The 19196-nt window shown below is 38.9% G+C and overlaps 1 protein-coding gene across 5 annotated transcripts in view; it reads right to left on the reverse strand.

Annotated features, from left to right (window-relative positions):
• The window catches only part of CCDC102B (coiled-coil domain containing 102B), a 320660-nt gene that overhangs the window by 300842 nt on the left and 622 nt on the right, over positions 1 to 19196 (reverse strand). For 4 of the 5 annotated variants that reach the window (XM_059140061.1, XM_059140060.1, XM_059140062.1 and 1 more), the window contains exon 2: positions 16709 to 16854. The gene's annotated coding sequence lies outside the window, so the exon portion shown is untranslated. Of the gene's footprint in view, positions 1 to 10156; positions 10378 to 16708; positions 16855 to 19196 lie in introns of all 5 variants that reach the window. The other variant, XM_059140065.1, reaches the window with a different exon arrangement.

Genomic DNA, 19196 nt, shown 5'->3' on the forward strand with positions numbered 1-19196 from the left:
CAAACTTCCAACAAGAACATCATTCCTTCCCACCCGTAAGAGAGTAAATGAAAAGGTGGAACAGCTGAGAGTGTTGGCGACATCTCTTCTCCTGGCTCCAGAAGTGGAGAAGGACAGGTCTGCCCCAACTTTGCTCTGCTTTTCATTCCCTTTGCCCACTGGGCCAACCCCATGGGCAACTGGGTTTTGACTCTTCTTCTCAAGGAAAATAAACCAAATGTCAATCAGGATGTCTTGCTTCAGTTTTATTTAGATTGTATCCCCAATGCCAACCACTGCTCCATTGTCAGACATCTGATGTGACATGCTGGTTATAGTTTTTGCACAGCTAATCTCTCAAAAATCAGCGATATACACCAATAATTTTTCTGTGCTTACAGAATGATGCAGTGTGAGTGTCCTGTTCCTGTACCAGTTTCTCTGGGGCTTTGACTAGAGAAACTTGACAGCTGGGGGTAACAGGGTAGGTGGAGAATCATCTGGAGGCATCTTTGCATACACGTCTGACAACTGATACTTGGCAGCTGAAGCTAATAGACAGGACCTCTTCTGGCGCCACTGGCTGGAGACTTACACACTGTCAACCCATATGGTCTGGGCTGCTTCACATCTTGGAGACCTCAATTTGGATGGACTTCTTACACAGTTGCTCAAGGCTCCAAAACAAGTGTCCTGAGAGAACCAGATGGAAGCTATAAGGCTTTTTCTGATCTAGACCCAGAATTCAGGCACTTCATTTCTGTTACATTCTACTCTTTACACGCAAGTAACTAAAAAGGTCCAGATTTAAGAGGAGTGAACATAAACCCCCAACTCTCAGGAGGGAATATCAAAATATTTTCAGATATGTTACAAAACCCTCACAGTCCAACAGATGTTAGTGTTGATTATGTCTCATAAGAATCCAGGCAGATTAGGCAGAGATGTTAATGCTGAGATGAGTGTACCACCAAGATTGAAAATTAACTCTGTTATATTTCCTACACAAATAGTATCTGGTTAAGTAAATCAATAGAGCATATCATAAAACCTTCAAGGAGACTAAATGGCATCAATAAGATATTCCAAAAATAAGCTGCATAAAGATACTGTAGTAATAAAACCTCAATATAGAAATGTTCCACATGTTGAATATAGTTTCCCTTTGATAAAATTTCCAGAAGAAATCAAATGCAACTTCTAACTAAAAGTTTTCAAGGTCGGGGGACCTGGGTGGCTCAGTGGGTTAAAAACCTCTCCTTTCGGCTCAGGTCATGATCCCAGGGTCCTACAGGATTGAGCCCTGCCTTGGGCTCTCTGCTCAGCAAGGAGCCTGCTTCACTTCCTCTCTCTCTGCCTGCCTCTCTGCCTACTTGTGATCTCTGTCTGTCAAATAAATAAATAAAATCTTTTAAAAAAAATAAAAATAATAAAAGTTTTCAAGATCAAAGACTTCAAATCCAAAATAAAAATCTAAAATAAAAATCTCTTGCACTTGTAAGGTAAAAGTTCAAAGAAATTAATTCTACCCCAATTCTGTTTTCTGCTCAATCTCAGCTAAAAAAGATACAAACTGCAGCAGGGGCTGTCATTCATCCCTTACTCTTCTCTTCAAGTTATCCCAGAAAATGGAAACCACTAGAATCCCGGAGAATCAGAGCCTGCCTTGCAAGAACTCAGCGTGAAAAGCAAATGCTGTGAGCATTGCTAGGGACTATATGGTGCACACTTTGGTGGATGCCTAGATCCTCTTCAGGGCAGGAACACTCATTCCCCTGACAGCAAAACTCACAGATGACACCTTCTCCTAAGAATTACTCCCAGCCAAATAGGAGCCGCTGCACCGGCCAGGCTACTCTTTCCAGTTCTCTCAGGGCATCTTATAGCCCATAAGTGACTGAAATGGAGGTATAAAATTTGACTCCTTTGGCACAAGGTAGGGCAAAATTTTGTGCAACTGATGCTCTACAGCTGTGCTGTTGAATACGTGGTATGACTAGTGGCTACAGAGAGCTGAAATGAGATAATGGTACTTACACACTGGATTTTGAAGATTTGGTATGAAAAAAGAACGTAAGAAATCTCATCAATGCTAATATTGATATATGCTGAAATACCAATATTTTGGATGTATCTGTTTAAACAGAATGTGTTAAATCATATGCTTCTTTTTACCTTTTTATTTTTGTTTTTTGAGGATAATTTTTTTATTTATTTTTTATTTTTTTAAATTTATTTTCAGCATAACAGTATTCATTATTTTTTCACCAACCCAGTGCTCCATTTTACCTTTTTAAATGTAGCTACTAGATAGTTTAAAATTACTTATGTGGCAGGCAACATATGTAATATATTTCTTTTGGATGACATTGCTCTAGAGCTTTCCTCTGGGATCAGTCAAGTCTTCAGCTAAGACCACAGTCTTGCTGATCTGGATTCTCCTCTTCTGCCCTGATTCACTCAATGCTTTCCTCTGGAGAACTCTTCCTCACTAAATCCCTCAAACAGAATCTTACCTCAGGCTCTTTCAGGAACCAAACCGAAAACACCTGATGTTTTGATAAGTTTGGCCTTCACTGTTCTATAAACAACTAGATATAATTTAAATCAAAATAAAAATACACGAAGAAAACACTGCAATTATGTAACTATAGCACTATGCCACCAAGAGAAGGTTCTTTAAGAACAATGTGCTTAACTCATAACCTTGACGCAAAGCTAAGGATATGCCTGGTACAACAACATTAAGAACGGTTTTGATCAGAATGCAAAAAAAAAAAAAAAAAAGCCACAATTTAAATCATACAGGTCTTACGTTATCTCATATTCAGTTAATGTTAACTCAGTCAACTCACTCAAAGCTGGGAAGAGATCTTCATGTTCTACAGATGCTATTACATGGCTACAGATAATATTACATGGTATTTAAAACTATTATCGCTGCTTCTGATAAGCAAATAAAAATTTACAGTTCTTTAAAAATGCAGGAACCTACAAGGTAAGATGTGATTAGCTTTCAAAATTGAAATAATCTTAAACTTCAGATCTTCTCAAAAATGACATCCACTGGGAAGTTTGATTTTGCTAGGACAGCCTTTCACTCATATGTGGAATTTAAGAAACAAATGAGCAAAGGGGAAAAAAAAAGTGGGGGGGCAAACCAAGAAACAGACTCTTAACTACAGAGAACAACCAACCAGAGGGAGGTGGGTGGGGGATGGGTGAAATAGGTGATGGAGATCCCCAGGTGTTGTATGGAAATGCTGAATATCTAAATTGTACACCTGAAACTAATGCTACACTGTATGTTAACTAACTGGAATTCAAATAAAAAAAAATTTTTGAAAGGAAAAAAAATAGCATTGTTACTCTGAATACTTATTTAAAAACATATCTTTTAAAATCCTGAAGACCCCCAACTAATTCAGCTCTATTATACAGTGATAAAATGTTGCTTAAGTATAAAAGAGTATGGTATTTTGCATAAAGTAACTGTTAGAGAAAGTGTATCCTGTCCCTGAAGAGTTAACCTCATTTATCAACCAACCAATCTTGCTAACAAGCCTTGCCTGCATAAACTCACTCTACCACATGATGTCACTGTAACACAAGTTTTTAAAAAGGAAAAAATTAAATTGCTGAAAGACAATATTTACTCATAAAATGTTGTTAGAATTATTGTAAGCAACACAAATCTTACAACATTAGGTGTCTTTAATTGGTGAGTTTATACTGAATCTCATATCTCACTTATCCAAAAAAGTCCTGGACATAAGCAATCCGCTCAGATCTCTCCCTTCAGGCCAAACAGAAAACATTAGAGAACAAAAATTTACAGTTACAGCAGGTTAAAGTTACAGCCGATCTGCTGTAAAGGAACAAGGATCAGAACACAGCACATCACAAGAACGGATACAAGAAAACAAGAAGTAGTATGGTTTTCAGTCTTTAAGAAAAGACTTTCAGATGCAAAATTATATACACAAGCAAATATCCTCTTAAATACATTGCTATAAAATATATTTCAACAGCAGACTTCTGAAATTTTTCTACCTAAAGAAAACATAAATATTCACAAACGAAATATTCAAGTCAGTTGTTGAAGAGATAGGGGAAGAATGATCACATGACATCACGAAGAATTGTGTGGTCTAAAACATCAAGTTCCAACAAAATGCAAAAGAAAGAAGATCCATAAACACTCTGTTCTCAAGTCTAGAAAATTCAGTAGGTTCAGGAGAAAGAAGATCAACCACTCCTACATTTCATGCATTCTTTATCCGGACAACTTGCAGAAAGAAAATGACCAGAGAATGGTTAAAATGATCAAGCATTTCTTTGAGGAAAGATACCTAAATGATTGTGATCTTTGGCCTGAAAAAGTATCTGAAAAGGCTGACATTTAGAAAAGTCTGAAAGGAATATATAGGGGGAACTTGTTTTCAGAGTATTGAATTAGGAGGTATTGCTTTAAATCTAAAATAGACTTAACATTGAGACATTTGAGTCCCTACACATAAAAACCCTTGGCATTTACAGATTCCTATTTTTGGTTTAAATATATGTGATGCATTAAAATCTCTCCTTAAGCAAGGTGATGACGGTAATCTCTTGCTATTGTCAGCCTGTGGCCTTGGAAACATACTGCATTGTGTTGGCTACAAAATGCCCTTTGGACTTTAATGCATATGTCAGTACCCTGCGGTTTTGGCAAATTTCTACGCCTCTGATGCAACGGCCTCATGTAATAAACACACCTACAGACACTTCTTCAGCTGCTTGTCTTTTCGCAGCTTGGTTTCTCCTGTCCCCAGAGCCTCTCTTAATGAGCCCTGAAACCAACTTCCCTGGGGGCAGGTAACTATTCTTTTCTGTTTTTCCTGGAGGACAGGCTTACTTTTGCAACTATAGCAACCACTGCAAAGTGCTTTTTCTCTGACTTTTTCAGCTTCCGAGTACCTTCTCTGCAAAGATATTCTAGAAGCTTTGGGGTCTTTCAAAATCTTGTCTTAAAGAACTTATCTCTGTCCATAATTTTTTATTATAAATAAAGCGCGGACTCTACTATTTCTCCGTTTTCATGTGTACCTGTAACCTCTCCTAGGAAATAAAGCAGGACTGGGGTCAAATTAGTGAGTTGCTCAGACCCAGCTCTCTTGATGCTGAAGCACAGGGTTCCAGCAGATGGCGCCATTCTCAGTGCTAGAAAAAATCAGACCTAAATACCCTTCTAGGCTGAGGGAAACAATCTTGGCTCCTATGAGGGAAATATAAAGTGGAAGGAATAAACACATGCCATCAAGTGTAAATTCATTCATTCTTTCTTTCTTTTTCATAGAGAGATTGAGGGGGGGGGGGTAGTAGAGGGAGAGGGAGGGGAGAATCCGAAGCAGGCTCCACGCCCACTATGCACTCCATCTCACAACCTGAGATCATGACCTGAGCCACCCGGGTGCCCCAGATGTCATTTCTTAGTAGCTGAACTTCTAGAAGTAATTGGGTGGAAAAACCTCTTTAAAAGGAGGTAAGTTCTAATTTTATGGGTAGTTTATTCCCTAAATCTCAGTGTGCGTGGTATATTCCTCCCCTCTCCTTTACTCACCTTTTCCTGTGTTTCTGAGTAAACAACACTTTGGTTGAAGTCTGAGTCTGCTCTTAATCTTCCAGGACCAAGACAGACTACAGGAGAGGCAGGTCTACTGGTCTTCCTTTCCAACACATCTCCTCCTTTCCCGTTGGCTATCTGGGGAGGACCTGGGTGGCTCTGGCACATTTCTGAGCTGTTCTAGTTCAGGAAGACCTGAGAATTCGCGTAAGGATGGTAAACTGACGGTTTAGTTTCTGGGTAAGTAACCCTCTCCCCAGTTCTTACATCTCCACGAAGTTCTCCTTATAAACTGGACGTGCTTCTTTGTGTCCCTCAGCTGGATCACTCCACAGAACGTTCTCAGTCCAAGGATCAGGAAGCCCCTCCCCCACAGCAACCTCGTTGCATGGATGTTATATCGTTTTGGTCGCTAGTCTGTAAATTTGTGATATGCATGGCAGGGATGACTTAAAGTTAGTTTTCTATCAGTGGTTCCGGGAACCATGATATGCTGTAACATTCAGGGGAAAACTGGAAAACTTCAACCCTGAATAGATGTTATCTGTGGGCCAGTTGGAGTTACAACAGCAGATAACATGAGACATTCCTATGAAAGGCCCTCAAGAAAATGCCAAATAGGGGCACCTGGGTGGTATAGTCAGTTACGTGTCCCACTCTTGGTTTTGGCTCAGGCCACAATCTCAGGGTCATGAGATGGAGCCCCACACCAGGATCTATGCTCAGCTGGGAGACTGCTTGAGGTTCTCTCTCCCTCTGCCCTCCCCTCAATGTACACACACACACACACATACACACACACACACACACAAACACTCTCATATGCTCTCTCAAATAAAAAGTAAATAAATCTTAAAAAAAAAATTGTAAAGAAAGAAAGAAAATACCAAACACCCATTTAAAAGAATATGACCACAAGGTTTGATTACTATTTCCTCAGCATTCTTTGGGTCCACCCTAGAAAGACTTAAAATACACAATAAGCCTCATAGCCTAGTATACTCTATCTGGCCCACAGAAAAAAGATTCAAGATTCCCCCCGTGAAGCAGTATATTTTACTGAAATCAACTCTTCCACTCTCTGAACTTTAACAGTTGAGTAAATGAATATATATCAAAATGGAGAAAGTTCCTTAGAGGAATAAAATATTAAAGTCAAGGATTGAGAAATTATTTGAAAGAAAAATACCAAGAAATATTTAGTAGACACTAAAATTTAAATCTGGAAAACTGTAAATTCTCCTTGGGTGAGATCTAATCACAGGTTTATTTTAAAAAACTGTTTCCTCCAAAAAAAGAATGGACTACACAGATTCATTTAATTTTCTGAACTTCTAATGTGGAAATGGTATTCAGATATTTCAGAATCTTAAGAACAATTTTCTATTTGAAGAGTTTCCCTCCAAATGAATTTGACAACTGATACAGACCTGAACTGACCTTGCTATGCAGCATATTACACAACAGATACCTACGTCCACGTACCATTGACCCTCGAACAATGCAGGGGTTAGGGATACCAACCCCCATGCAGTCAAATCTGCATATAACTTTTGACTACCCAAAACCTTAACTATTAATAACCTGCTGACCATAAACCTTACCCATATATAAACAGTGGGTTAACATGCATTTTGTGTGTAATAGTACATACTGTATTTTTATAATAAAGCTAGAAAAAAGAAAATGTTAAGAAAATTATAAGGAGGGGCGCCTGGGTGGCTCAGTGGGTTAGGCCGCTGCCTTCGGCTCGGGTCATGATCTCAGGGTCCTGGGATCGAGTCCCGCGTCGGGCTCTCTGCTCAGCGGGGAGCCTGCTTCCTCCTCTCTCTCTCTGCCTGCCTCTCTGCCTACTTGTGATTTCTCTCTGTCAAATAAATAAATAAAATCTTTAAAAAAAAAAAAAAAAGAAAATTATAAGGAAAACATTTACAGTATTGTATTGCAGTTATTAAAAAAAATCCCTGTGTAAGTGAACCTGTGCAGATCAAACACATGCTGCTCAAGGGTCAACTGTACACAAATAATGTGTATGTAATTATTAAGAAGATTGTTTCTCCCTCAGTCCACTGAACTAGCCTAGAGTCAACGGAGTCTCAGGCAGGAACAAACTAATATGTGAATAGGAAACCCAGACTATAGTTTCTAAAATTGATTTTCTGTGAAAAGGAGCCAGGGTTTTTTGGAAGGATAATGATTCCATGACTGGGGAAGGAAGGTGTAAGAGATACAGAACTTCTTTATCAGAAGAGAAGGTGTCATTCCAAGTTTAGTGAAGGCAGATCAAATAGACACAGGAACCAAATTATAGAGGTTTAATTATGACAATATGAGCATTAAACATAGAATAGTGACTGTAGTTAATTAAAATATACTAAATCTATTAAAGTCCTGAGTCCTTATACACAAAGATAAATGTTACCTTAAATACACCAAAGAGAATCAGGAGATCAGAATATATTCCTACTGGATCTTATTAGTTAGTTCTTGTAGTACTGTTGACACACTTACATACTGATGAATGACACAGATTCTAGCAAGTATTATATACATCATTTAGAAGACAACTTCTGACTCAGGAATGGCCTCATCTGTGTAACATCAAGTCAGATGAAGATCTAGAACACAGATTATGGAATCAATCTGCTATTAAAATCAGTAAGATTTGCATACTTTTAAGAATACAAATAAACTGGGGCACCTGGGTGGCTCAGTGGTTAAAGCCTCTGCCTTCGGCTCAGGTCATGATCCCAGTGTCCTGGGATCGAGCCCCCGCATAGGGCTCTCTGCTCAGCAGAGAACCTGCTTTCCTTCCTCTTTTTCTGCCTGCCTCTCTGCCTATCTGAGATCTCTGTCTGTCAAATAAATAAATAAATAATCTTAAAAAAAAAAAAAAGAATACGAATGAACTAAGATTGCATTAATGTTCTAAAGTCTTTAAAATTCAGGGTAAAAGATATTTACAGATAGAAATGTTCGATTCAGCTGCTTATCCTAGGTGAAGCTGCAGACTTCTACAAGAAGACAGAATTATCACTTGAGTAACTCCTGTGCTAAAAATTATTTTTTAAAAAATGGCATAATAATTAATAATAAGATTCAAGTGTTATTTCAGGGTTATAGACAAGAATCTAAGTTATTCTCCAGGGATAACTCTCTAGAGGTGAGTAGCCTAATTAACGGGAGTATTAGCTGACTTCCATAATTAGGTTAGCACCTTTTAACCCGAGGGAAACTTGGAAGTAAATATAGATACATTTATGAAAAAGAAAACAGAGCATTAATGTTTTTTGTATTTCTATATTTGTAATGGGTAAGAACATCTGACCTATTATGATGGTAGCCTGGAATCTAATCCTAAATATGTCATTCAAGGAATTAATTTCGATGAAATCTCACATTTATATATACTGTTAGAACGTCCAAGAAAAACGTAGGTGGATGGCATTCATAAGTGTAAATTTTACTCAGATCAACAGCGTCTGAGAGTTCCCAATGTTTCACAACCACAGACAAAATGAAAGTTGAATGGTCTATCAGTGAGGTCTTATTTTGAATTTCACACAATTTAATGAAGTACAGCATCTTCGTATATTCATATTTTTATTTTCTCTTCTGTAAACTGTCTGAAGACTATGTTTTGCTTATTGTTATGTTATGTGCTTTATACTTTTTCTCATTTTTAAAATATTACTCTTTTAGTTGTGTATGTTGCTCGTAACATATCCTGCTCTCTATGGCATTTTTCAACAAATAAAACAATCCTTTCCTTTTGACCAGTAAATTTTGTGTTAAGAAATTTTTTTCTACACCAAAGTATTGAGGATATTCTCCTATATTTATTTGGCTTATTCATTTGTCTTCTTTCTCACTGGAATTGATTTTTGTCAGTGGTATAAGACTTGGATCCAAATCAATTGCTTCATCTTTATGAATATCATTGTCTCAGTGCAATATATTGTCTTCTCCAGTGTGACCTCTGTCACATGTCAAGTCTTCATTTCTGCATGAGTCTGCCTCTGAGCTGCCCATTTGAGTCCACTGGTCAATACACCTATATATAGACAATACTATATCATCCTCATTATTATGGCTTTAAGTTTTGATGTCTAGCAGAATAGATTTCTCATCTTACTCTCTTTCTTTATGAATGTTTGCATATACTTGGGTATTTGCTCTTCTATATGAATTTTTATTAGCATGTCAAACTTCTTAGGATTTCTAATAACATGTCTTTGAGTCCAAAAGCAATCTAGGAGATGAGATATCTGTGTGATACTGAGTTTTCTATCCCTTAAAAGTGTTTCCTCTCTCCATGTATTGGTGTCTTTTTCAGTTGAATTAAGTAATGTTTACAATGCATGTGGTTGGCCCAGATCCTTAGTTTATTAGAAAGGATATTAGTTTATTAGAAGTTTATTAGTTTATTAGAAGAGATATTTTGTTATTAATATTAATGACCTGTTTTTTTGTTTTGTTTTAATTTTTTTTCAGTGTTCCAAGATTCATTGTTTATGCACACCCAGTGCTCCATGATATACGTGCCCTTCTTAATACCCCCACCAGGCTCACCTGTTTTTAAAGCGTGTGTTTTCTCTGGAGCACCTGGATGGCTCAGTAGATGAAGCATCGGTTTTGGCTCAGGTCATGATCTCAGGGTTGTGATATTAAGCCCCGTGTCAAGCTCTGAGCTCAGTCTGGAGTGGGCTTGAGATTCTCTCCCTTTCCCTCTCTCTCTGCCCCTCGGTCCACTCACACACACATTTTCTCTCTCTCCAACAAATTAATAAAATCTTTAAAAAAGATAAAATAAAGTATATATTTTCTATTGTTCTTTTAAAGAAATGCAGTTGCATTTTGTATAATGATCTTATACCTATACACTTTGGTAAACCTAAATCTCTTTGCTAATAATTTACATGATTTTTTAAATTTTTCAATATAAATAGCCTTATCTATGATTAATGATGGCTTCCTTTTCTTCCCATCCTTCTGCTATCCCTTTTTCTTCATTATTTTACTACCCAAGCCAGGATTTTCAGTGCAATACTTAATAGGTATGTCAATAAATCTTTCATCTGATTCCTAATATTAAAGGAAATCCTTCCTTTTTTTTTTTAACCCTTAACAATAATGTTTGACATAGAGGCACCTGAGTGGTATAATCGGTTAAGCATCTGACTCTTTGATTTCAGCTCAGATTATGATCTCAGGGTGGTGAGATCAAGCCCAACATCAGGTTCTGCACTTGGCATGGAGTCTGCTTGAGTTTCTCTTTCCCTCTCCCCTCCGTAGTTTCTCTTTCTCTCTCATAAATAAATATATCTTCAAAAGGAAACAACTATGTTTGATCTCAGCTATTGATCCTTATTACATATCCTAGTATTTCCCAACTCTTTGAGCATAGTTAAGCCCTCAGAAGTTCATTATGTTTTTAAGACCTTTGATGTAAATTAATGAGGCTGCTCAAGGCAGGAGGCAAGAGGCGAGGTTGGTCTGCCTACTCCAAGCCACACTGGCTGCACCTAAGCCTGGGGGATAACACAGTAGCACGGCTGAAACATAGTGTCGGTGCAATGGGTGTAAAGCTCTATCTTGACCTTAAGACTGTAACTGGAAGGACCAAACTGGCTGAATAGTTCTGCTTCTGTCGTTCAACCCTCAGGTAGTAGTAGCAAGTAAGTATACAGAGCCAAACCAAGAATATGTCTCATGCCCCTACATTCCATTCCAGTCCTCCGGAAGGAATAGGGAAAGCACGCTATGTGCAGGTCCTTCTCTCTTAGGAATACTTCCCAGAAACAACTACAAATGTTGCCTTTCCTGTTGTGAACAGCACTAAAAACTGGAGCTTCAGCTGAGACCAGTGGTATCAGCCTAGCTTCATGGCTGGAATTCTAGTATGTCCTTACATGGCCCCATTTAGTCACTTCAAGAGATAGAACCGAAGCAAGTATCAATTTGATTCCAGTCATGTACAGAAACAAGGAGTTCTTGGAGAAGTGTGACTTGGCTCTACTTTGATTTGCACTCAGAATTGCCATAGTGATTTCCACAGAGTGGTACCTGACTGACACAGGGGTCTCTTTACCATCCAGTTACCGAGGGCCCACTAACCAGACCAAACAGCAAGTCATAAACTACAGTCCAAGTGCCGTATGCAACCAAGTGTGGGAATTTCATTTGTGAGGAACAGGACCTTAATTCAGTCCACTGGGCTGCTAACTTGCTTTTGCTTCCTTCCATGAAGAGTTTACCAGCTGCTGGGCACAGAACAGCTGCTTTCCCCATGGAGCCATGACATGCCATTCTGGAACCGCCATCTGTGAATCAGATCAGTTCCCATACGTCCTTGAGAAATTGGTGGAAGTTGAGATGCATCGGTAATAACAATAGACAAGTCTTCAGTTAGCTCTTCAGTGGCCCTAGCGGAAGACAGGCTACTTGCTCGTGAATACGCTGGGTCCCGTTGTGCTCCACGGTGGAATGCCTCTTGAATATTTTGATTTTATGATGGAACTTCTTTTGACTTTCTCTCCTTGCTGGGATTCTTTTTGACCTTACCCATCACAAGAGGAGTTGATACAATGTTGTCCTTCACTTAATGGGGCTGTCTTAGTAAATGCCCGAAAACTAGCTAATAACGGTCTTTCAAAGAAATATATCAGAGAGTAGTATTAGATAAATAGTCACTGTTAACTATGATTATGGGCTTTTGCCAAAGACGTGAGTCAGCATGAAGGCAGGTGGCTGACATTCTGAGTATCATTTTAGCATTAACACCTACTTGGGTCAGCTGAGGTTGTTATAACAAAATACCACAGAGTGGATGGCTTAAACAAGAGCCATTAATTTCTCACAGTTGGGTAGGCTTAAAGTCTGAGATCAGGGTGACAGCACAGTTGGGATCTTCCTGGCTTATAGATAGCTGCCTTCTTTCCGTGTTCATACATGGATCAGAAGAGAGAGCTCTCAGATCTCTTTCACGTCTTATATGGGCAGTAATCCCATCATGGGGGCCCCATCCCCCATGACCTCATTAAAATCCAATTACATTCCAATGGCCCCATCTCCAAACACCACCAAAGTAGGAGTTAGGGCTTCAACATTTGAATTTGGCAGTGGCGTGGGTGTGGTGTGTGTGGTGCTACATAACTGAGTTCATAGCAGTAACATAAGTTCCAAACAGGATAGCTTGGGTTACAGCATCTCTCCTTCCAAGAAGGTGTTCAGGCTTCCAATCAAATAAGAATTTTTCCTAGGTGATTTCACTAGATTGAGCCCGTTGGTCTCCTTAAATAGGGGATATGATGCCTCCAAAAGCCAAATAAGCCAATTAGGTGTTAGGACGTCTGTTTAGTCTATAGGGCAGGGAGCAAGAACATTCTATTATTTGTGGTCTGCAGTGTAACACAGGACACTCTAGTCCATGCAATCCTCCCAAACATTACAGTCCATACAAAATCCTGGATCTTTTCCAGGGTTCCTCGATTCATCCTCGATCAATCCTATGACTTATGATTACAATGAAGTTGTTATTAGCTTGATTCTCAGTTTCAGAAAATAATCATGATACCATCAATAAAGTTCAATGGAACACTGTAGGGCTGCCTCAGTGGACTGTGAGAGCACACAGGGGAGTTCCAACATCCTGGAAGGAAATGTATATTGGAAACCATTCCCCACAAACACACATTGCTGTTGATGTTCCCCTGCAAGTAACATTGAAAGTAATATTGAAAAAGCATTCGCCAGGTCAACTACAGAGAACTGCACAGTTACTTTTTCTCCACCAACACTTGTTTCTTATGTTTTTGATTTGAGTCATTCTGACAGGTGTGAGGTGATATCTTGAGGTTTTGATTGGCAGTTCCCTGATGAATGACGTTGAGCATCTTTTCATATGTCTGTTGGCCATCTGTATGTCTTCTTTGGAGAAATATCTGTTAATGTCTTGAGCCTCACGTGAGGCTGCCTACTCATTGGAGAGCCTGCTTCTCCCTCTGCTTGTGTCCTCTCTCTGTCTCTCTCCCTCTCTTAAATAAATAAATAAAATCTTTTTTAAAAGAAAGAGGGGAAACTGGTGAAGTGTCCTCTAAAACCTTGGTACACTTTTAAAAGAAGCCAGTAAAACACAACGACCTTTTTTGATGTCTTCTGCTCACTTAACTGGATTATTGGTGGGGTTTTGGTGTTGAGGTGCAGAAGTGCTTTATTCCTACCCTTTTCTTGCCTCGATTTCCTCTCCTTTGTAAAACTTTAACCTTAGTAATTAACCTGAAGTCTCATCGGAAGAAACGGGAACAGGATATCCGAAAACTGCCACTTTTACATCCTCTGAGGTTTAAAATCAGTGTCACATATGGTGTCCACAGTGGTAGGGCTCCTTTTATTATAATATGAGTGAGAGGCATCCCTTGTGGGGCTGATTTCAGTGTCCTATAGCCTGTCCAGCACAGCACAGCATTTCCACAGTTTGAATAGATACCCCGAGGACTTACTATGCTCCAGTAGCCCCCTGCCTTAATCCATTCAAATCAGCAAAGACTTTTCTGGAACTCTCCCCAGGAAGAGAGCAGCCAGAGGAGGATCCAGGATGAGTGCAAACCATCCTCTCCAGGATTCAGAACCAGAGTCACTGCCATGTGATCTAAAACTCTCAGTAACCATCTCAGTAAAGATCATCAGGACAATGCTTACGACCGGCTGACAATCCAAAAGAGGCCTCCACTGTGTTACCGAAGAATCCCTTACTTGATTGCTTTCCTCCATCATCAGCTGCCTTTCTTGAATTACCTTCTTAGCTGTAGGGTTCACACAGGCTTTGCCAACCCCTGAGAAGTTATAGCGCCCACGCTCCTTTGGTTGGAGCTCTGTTTGCTGGGGAGAGAGGCGGAATGTCAACCACTGGAGATGCTGGACTCTCACTTTAGCTCATGCTGAAAGCGGCAACGAGGAACTGATTTGGCCAACCTGCCATCAGTTTGCACTTGCCCTCTAATTCTGCTAGCTCCTAGAATTCAGGTATCATTTCTGTTATGGAAAGTCTTACTCTCTGTACGTTTGTGCTACTTTGAACCAAGAGCAGCTGGACAACCACCTCTGCATCAACCCATCCATCCATCCATCCATCCTTCCTTCCTTCCTTCCTCTTCATCAGAATCCTTTTTTCTTTCTAAATAATGCTTCAGCCATATTTGTAGCAAAGAATGAGTCAGAAGTCTTCCAAGCAATCCCATCTCTCATGCCAACTGTCCTAACACAGGGTTCATGTAAGAAGGCTGTTTGACCCCCAAAATAACAATACGTAAATCTATTACTCATTAGAGGAATTGGATACAACGCAACAACAATGTTGATCTAAGAATCTGGATCATTGCCAAAGGCTGTCTGGCCACAAGAGCTGGTGCAGACCTGGTCTAAGCTTCTGCCTTCTACTTTCTATAATGGTCATGCTTGTAAGCACTTTCTCTCTCTTATTAAGCCCCCCCTCCCCCAACACATGCATAAGACACTTTGCAAAAAGAGAGCCTAAGAGTCTCCCTGGCTTTTCTAATATTTTCTTGTTAATATGCAAATTCCTGGTACAAAAGCAGCCTCAACAGCAGAGCCCTCTCTGAGACCAGATACAAGTATCAATCTCACTCTTAGCAATAAACAATGTTGAAGGGTTGTTTAAAACCACCATAAAACTCTTTGGGTCCAAGGTTACAAAAGCAACATTATTAGTAGTCCTGTGCTTGTGTGTTTCAGGTACTGCAAACAGAGGTTAGTGCCAGAGGGAAATTTTAGAGGAAAACAGTTCAGGTTGATTCCAGGACTGCTAGAAATTAACCTGAACAGAGCACTATGCTGAGGAACTGTTCCTCTAGTCCAGGTTTACTATTATGATGGAAGGTTGATATGCATCAAATTCAAATTATTCTAATGCATTAAGTGTTACATAAATTTCATCTTTGATCAGGTACTGTGGAAAATTTACACAGTTTTCCCCCCTAATGTTAATCCACACTTGGTTTTTCTGAGAAGAGAAAGCCTAATTTAACCATTTTTTGGCACACTGCTAGATCTGGTTTGATAACATTTTATTTGGAATTTTTTGCATTTTTGTTCATGAGTGAATTGACCAGTATAATTCCTTTCTCACAAATGCTTCCTCTGGTTTTGAAACCGTTTCTACTTGCCTTAATGAACAGACTGAGGAGTGTTTTCTGTTCGGTTTTTTTTTGTTTTTTTTTTTGTTTTTTTATTCTCTGGAAGAGTTTTGTTTGTTGTTTTGTTTTTAAAGGTTTTATTTATTTATTTGACACACAGAGAGAGACATCACAAGCAGGCAGAGAGGCAGGCAGAGGGAGAAGGGGAAGCAGACTCCCCACTGAGCAGAGAGACAGATGCAGGGCTCGATCCCAGAACCCTGAGACCATGACCTGAGCTGAAGGCAGAGGCTTAACCCACTGAGCCACCCAGGCGCCCCTCTGGAAGAGTTTTTATAGATTTTTTTTTCCATAAAAGTTAGATAGCAACTTTTATGAGACACTTTCAAACTTTTGATTTGATTTCCTTCATGGCTATCCTGTTACCACTCTAGTTCTTGAATTGATCTTGGTAAATTTATATTTTCTTAACTTTTTAAAAATAACTTTTTGTTTATAATTTTTTTATTTTGTTTAAATTTTTTGTCGATACTGTGTTAAAGTTGCTTATCTTTTTAACCTCTGATATCTGTATCTATGTCTATGCTTTGGTCCTAATATTAATACAATTACACTGAAAAAACATAATGGCAACATAATCTTTATACATTTCACAGTATGGGTACTCTTCCCCTGTGCCTGGATAAAAATTCTAGCAACCCCATCTGTATAAAAGATCTAATTAAGTGGAAAACACAGCTCAATTATTTGCATACTCAGTCCTAGTATTAACAAAATTCTGAACTAGATTTACCTTCAAAAAAGTTTCCCTTTCTCCTGCCGAGATTGTTTTAGGCCGGAAAGTTGCAGTGGGACTGGGAGTCTTGATTCACTTTCTTTTTTGCCTTTCCACGTGAGCGAACTGGGGCTTTATGCTTCAAGGGTCAGAATATAGAAAGGGAACATGAGATGTGTACAGGCATTCTCTTACCTGAATTGGTTCCCCTTGAACTGGCTTCCCCTCCTCTGGACTTGAAGGATGATTCAGCCTGGCTCTTGGAAGGTGGCTCTGATTTCTGGATGTGTTAGGTGTTTTCTCATTTCCTCACTCTTTCTCATGTGCTGTTCCAAGATTCACTGAAACAAGAAATTTGTCCATTTTATTGCTTGCTTCAAAAACACACTTTGGGACCTCTTTTGAGTCTACTATAACTTTTTCTTTTTCCCTCTCTGAATGAGTTAACATATAAAGCATTTAGAACACAACCTAATTCAATATATAAGCCTTATAAGTTGTTAACTCTTACAACCTACTAGGAAGTAAACTGTACCAGGATCCCTTTTGTTCATTCCATGCTCTCAGTGCAGTTTTTGGCAAATAAAACAAACATCCTTGCATATGTTTTGTGCCATTCTTCTAAAGTCTTTTCACCTACTTCTTAAAGAGAATAATTTTCATTTTTTTCTTTCTAAAATAAAAAGATATTCACATCTATAAATTTCTCTACACAGATTTTGCTGCATCCTATAATTTTAAGAGACTATTTTTGGTTCACTTCTAAGCATATTTTAATTTCTATTACTTTTTACAGAGACGTTATTTAGAAGTGTTTTTAAATTTCCAGATTTAGGGGATATCTTTATCTTTTATAGATTTATAATCTTACTGTGGTGTGGTCAGAAAATACACTGATGGGGCCCTTGGATGGCTCAGTTGGTTAAGTGTCTGCCTTTGGCTTGGGTCATGACCCCAGGGATCTGGGATTAAGTCTCACATAAGGTACCTTGCTCAGCACGGAGCCTGCTTGCTTCTCCCTCTGCCTGTGGCTTCCCTGCTTATTCTCTCTCTAACAAATAAAATCTTAAAAAACAAAAAAACAAAAAACTAATACCACTTTTTTTCAATCTGTTGAAACTTACTTTATGATATGCTAGTCTGTAATTTTCATCAATGTATGCTACATTATGCATCCCCTGCTTATTTAATGCAGTTTTATAAGTGCCCACTTTGTTCTCAAACTTGTATTCTCAGGACCTCTGTAAACTCTTAAAAATACATTAAGAACTCCAGAGACCTTTCTTTAATGTGGGTTGTATCCAATATTTACCAAATTTTCAATTAAAACGGAGACTTTTTTAAAGTATCATTTAATACTAACAATAAAACTATTACATGTCCCCAAGGAAAAATAACTACTATAAAAACCCCTTGATTTTATTTCTAGATCTTTTTTCACCTTAGGTATTGTACACAAAGCAATCTAAAAATGAATGGTATTTCTGGATTTATTTTCCTTCAACACTAAATGAGATCTTCAGGCCAGAGCAACAGTATCACCTTGGGAACTTGTGAGAAATGCAAATCCAGACCTACTGGCCAGATTCTGAAAGGAGTACTCAGAAACTGTGTTTTATCAAGTACTCCAGGTAAACGATGCTCAGTACAATTTGAGAAGCACTTTTTAACACCATATAATGATAATCTTTCTATTAAAAAAGTATATAGCTATATTTACTCTTAAACCTTCATCATTAGAGTATATATACAGAAAGTACGCACACTGCAGGGGCAGAGCTCAATGCATTTTCACAAAGTGAACCAATCTGTGTAGTAGGGTTCAGATCAAGAAAGAAAACATTACCTGCACCTACCCCTGCCTTCTAACACTATTAATTTCCCTGATTTTAAACTTATGCACATAAAATCATACAGTTAATACGTTTCTTAATTGGGAAGAACCCAGCATAACTCCGAGGGAAATTGGCTGATCAAACATTTGTAACATTAGCCACAATAGGGTAACTGAAAGCCGGAGAAAAATGGAGGGAGAGCACTCTAAAGCGGAAAAGAGATCTGGGAGGCAGTGTTGGGTTAGAAAAAGAGCAGCTGTGGAGTCTGAAGCTGTTTCAAATGGCAATTCCATCATTTGGGGCTATTAGGTCAATTACCTTTTCCGAGCCCCTGGATCTAGGTAATTCTTACTTTGGGAACCTAGAGGAGGATTAAATATTTATGCACATTAAACTCAAAATAGACTAGACACGCAATTAAAAAAATGTTTAAATCTGTTGAAGGCACACAATGGATACTAAGCTGTATGCATTAAATGGGTGAAATCTAGGGATTGCTCTTTTTTTTTTTTTTAAAGATTTTATTTATTTATTTGACAGAGAAATCACAAGCAGGCAGAGAGGCAGGCAGAGAGAGAGAGAGGAGGAAGCAGGCTCCCCGCTGAGCAGAGAGCCCAATGCAGGACTCGATCCCAGGACCCCGAGATCATGACCTGAGCCCAAGGCAGCGGCTTAACCCACTGAGCCACCCAGGCGCCCCTAGGGATTGTTCTTAACCAGATCATAATTCGACCTTCTGGTCATTAGGGAGAGAGTTTTCGGAGATCTCCTCCTGTTGGAATTTTGAAGCCACGATGACCTGGCTGACATCATAATCCATTTCTGTTCTCCTAACACATGTTCGATAA

This window comes from Mustela lutreola, chromosome 11, assembly GCF_030435805.1.
Source record: "Mustela lutreola isolate mMusLut2 chromosome 11, mMusLut2.pri, whole genome shotgun sequence".
NCBI classification, from domain to species: Eukaryota; Metazoa; Chordata; class Mammalia; order Carnivora; family Mustelidae; genus Mustela; species Mustela lutreola.